This window comes from Bombus vosnesenskii, unplaced genomic scaffold (genome assembly GCF_011952255.1).
Source record: "Bombus vosnesenskii isolate JDL3184/JDL3185 unplaced genomic scaffold, Bvos_JDL3184-5_v1.1 scf7180000014006, whole genome shotgun sequence".
Taxonomy (NCBI): domain Eukaryota; kingdom Metazoa; phylum Arthropoda; class Insecta; order Hymenoptera; family Apidae; genus Bombus; species Bombus vosnesenskii.
Window position 1 is genome coordinate 1 of NW_022883325.1, and position 4,169 is coordinate 4,169.

A 4,169-nucleotide genomic window follows, 5' to 3' on the forward strand; every position below is an offset into this window, starting at 1 on the left:
TTGAAGATACCACCGCTAGGTGGTTTTTTCAAGATGCCGATTCTCGCTGGGAAATTTAGGAGATAGAGATGTTATATTCGTAGACAAAGTTGAAATTTTTATCGCTTCTCGGCCTTATGGCTAAGATCAAAGTGTAGTATCTGTTCTTATCAGCTTAATATCTGATACACTTCCCATTGGGAAGTCAGAATATTAAACTGATTTTTGGAATCTGACGGAGGATAGGAGCTTGCTTCACCTCTGTCGTGAGTCGACCTAGCTTTGCAGTACCGCTAGGATTGGCTCGATAATGCATATATATAAGCATATAACAGACGGCTTTTTAATTTATTATTAACATTATTTTATGATTGGTGATAACTGAATACTATATCACTGCGACTTTATTGGATCTGAATATTGCTTAATATAAATTGTTATTAATTAACACTTAGCCAACGGAACGGTGATTTCGCCCGTCTATGAAGAACATCGCTTCGCGATCGAACGGGAAGATCTCTCTTTTTGATTTTAGCAACGTGTTTTCTTTTCTTGTTTTTTATTAGTTATTTATATTATCAGCTATTGTTTACTTGGATTTGTTCCCAATTAATTGCGGCACTTTTCTGATTTTATAAAGTACAGTATATAATAAAAGACACCGATTCAGTGGTGTTAAAATTAATTAAAAAGTTACACTATCAATTATGACTAAATAAAGTTATAATCGAACGGTACCACACTGTAAAAAGATATTAAAACGCATTATGAATTTTTAATTTCACGTTCAAATCGTGTTATTTATCTTTAGTCATCTTTAATGTTTTTAATTTTACCTATACTTTTTATACTTTTAATTTCATGTTTTGTATGAACAATATGTGAAATCGTTAAACAAAATCATTACCGCAAAATATAATTGACCACTTAAATAATTTTTAGACTTCTTTGTTTTGCAATTAGTGAATATTAGTCCTTGTTACTTGGACAGCGTATAGATTGGCTTGTCTAGTGCTGTGAGATGCGTATAGCTTGCTCTGGCGCGCGCGGTTGGCTACGTGTCAAGTAATTAATAAATAAAGAATTTCAATCGAATGTGTAATATTTTGTGCAAATATGTTATTTTTACGCAGAAAATATTTTTAACTTTTTACATATTGCATGATGTACTTTATGACGCTGCGTTAAAGAATCGACCAAAATGTGTGTCTTCGCTAACAAATCTTGTTACACAGACTAAACTAGGTCAGTTCGAACATCGAGTAGTAAGGGGCATTTGATTCTTAGTATCGAAACAATTTCGCCAAATTTTTTTCACCATTTCATTTTTATTTGTTTCGTAAGATAAATCGCGCAGAACCGTAGCCGTAGAGCCTCTACTACGTCGTAAACATCATTTACACTGCCAAATTATTAGATTATTACGAAAAATAAGTGCATGTGTCTAGTATGTGACAGCAAAAATTATTTAACATACTAACAGTAAATTATCTTTAAACATAGATAGTAATACAAATGAGAAAATAATATAGCAAGCATTTGTTTAGTATGAATAGACGGCGATATTTTTTTCTTTCATTTTGTTACTGTTGATCAGTCTTGAGGAGTTCAATCTAAAATATAGGCGTGTCTTCATCGAATGACAAATAGAGTAATGATTTCATATATAACCGATACTAATCCTCAAACCGAGAGTCGAATATCCTGCAATCAAATTTCCGAGGCAATTGAGACTCAAGAGACTTTAAACACTCAAGACCCATTAAGATTTAAGATTGATCAAGATTTTTAAGAGATTGTCGTCATATATACAGATTCGAAATGACTCAATCAATATCAGCAGGTTGTACAATGATTCTCAAACCGAACGACACATGGGCGGCAGTTTACCTTATATAAGCCGTACAGAAGAAAACTGTGATATTCGGCGACGTAAATGATCCTGCGCGACGAAATCCATAACAGCATATCGAAAATCGCCCTATGGAATTCCCGAATACAGAGGAGTAATGCAACCCCCAATGCTTTGTCTCCATAAGTAATTATTAATATTAATGAACAAAATTAATAAACAAAATTAAATTAATATTAATAAACAAAAGTAAATATGAACAATGTTTATACACGCACAGCTGTTGTTCCCTTTGCGAGTATGCACAGAAAAATTCCACATGCATCACGAACATTCACAGAAAAGTCGTAACAAATATAGCGATCGTTCATTCAAATCATTCGTTTCAGTAAATATTCAATGCGGTCTTATCTCGGACACTTGATATAGTTGTACAGCGGAGCCACACATTTCGCCGTCATATCGGGGAGATAAAACACTAATGCATCGACGAAATCTTTTAATTTTAAATTTTTCGTTAATAAAAATTCCACTAACGCATTGATGAGTTTTTGCTGACTAAAACCGAGCCACATATATTATTATCAGTTCTGCCCAAGCAGCCGAGCTATGCGGACGTGAAAACTAGTGCCTCCGTAAGTGCGACAAGAGTGAAAGAAGGGACGTGCAACAGAACCAATCGATGATGGAAAACATCCAAAAGATACCAACAATAAGAATACTGAACAAAGGACAAACATACGCTATAAACAGGGCAGTAGACCAACAGAGCCCAATTAAAACAAGAAGTGAAGTACTGGACTGCTCAAATACAAATACAAAAGAAATAGAAATGGAAATAATACAAGAAGACGACGTAAAGAGCAATACCAACAAGGATCTACCACAACATAACGAAAGCTGGAAGATTGTAACTCCCAGCAAAAAAAGAAAAATAAACACAAACACAAACGATAGGAGGACCACAGAAACAGAAAGACAACAATGGCTACAAGAAATTCCTATACAAAACTCCTTCAGCTCACTGACAGAAGAGATGGACACAGACCCTACAGAAAAACCAAGAGCACACACTCCCAAGCCACCACCAATCTACATAGACGCATAAATAATGGACCCCCTCATTGATCTGCTAAACAGCACGGCAGGAAAAGAAAACTACACTATCAAACAGCTCAAACTGGACCAGGTAAAAGTACAAACTAATACCCTAGAAACCTACAGGAAAGTAACTAAAGCGCTAAAGGAAAAGAACGCTGGGTATCACACTTACCAACCCAAATCCGACAAGAGCTACAAAGCAGTAATCAGAGGTCTACACCCTAAAACAAATACAAACAAAATATGCGAGGAATTGGCCAAGATCGGACACCAGGCAAGAACGATCAACAATATAACCAAATTTGACACTAAGCAACCGCTACCGCTATTCCTAATAGAGCTAGAACCGAAAAGCAACAACAAAGAAATATTTGAAATTAAAAAGATCTCGAACACAATAATCACAGTCGAGCCACCCAGACATAAAAAAGACATACCACAATGTATGCGGTGTCAACAATATGGACACACTAAAAATTACTGCAACAGGAACCCGGCGTGTGTCAACTGCGCAGAAAAGCACCTAACAGCGAACTGCCCACACACGGGGAAAATAAACGACGTAAAATGTTACAATTGCGGTGGAAATCACCCAGCGGGTTACAAAGGCTGTCCAGTAAGAAATCAACTTCAAGGTAAACTTTTTCCGCCGCTTCGTAACAGGACACACAACAATTTCCACGCGCAACAGGACAGCACAGAACCTACGTCAACACCAAATACACAGCACGCAAGGAACGATAAACACACTAACACCAACACCGCTAGAAACCGAAACTACGCGCAAGTAGTCAACCGGTCGTCACCCTTAGACAATCAAGAACATAACAACCACAGCAACGACGCTATAGAAATCAAAGAGTTAATAAAACATTCCATAAAAAAACACCGAAATACTCACAAAAATGATAAGCGAACAAAACGAACTCCGCAGACAGCAAACACAGCAGATAACAGTCATGTTACAATTACTTACTAACATGATGAGCAAAAAATAAAAATAGACACGCTTAAAATAGCAGCCTGGAACTCTAACGGCCTACAACAAAGGGCCCTAGAAACTAAAACATTCCTGTATAGCAACAACATCGGTATACTACTCGTCTCAGAAACACACCTCACAACAAAAAGCTATATAAAAATACCGCACTACACCATATACGACACCAAGCATCCCTCAGGGAAAGCACACGGAGGGGCGGCAGTAGTAATAAAAAACGACATTAAACATCACCTA

At 36.6% G+C, this 4,169-nt stretch overlaps 1 non-coding gene across 1 annotated transcript; it reads left to right on the top strand.

The window, feature by feature from the left end:
- The first annotated feature begins 100 nt into the window (after positions 1–100).
- LOC117239449 lies at positions 101–292 on the top strand. The gene has a single exon (XR_004494450.1). It is a non-coding gene; the product is annotated as a U2 spliceosomal RNA (small nuclear RNA).
- The last annotated feature ends 3,877 nt before the right edge of the window (positions 293–4,169 follow it).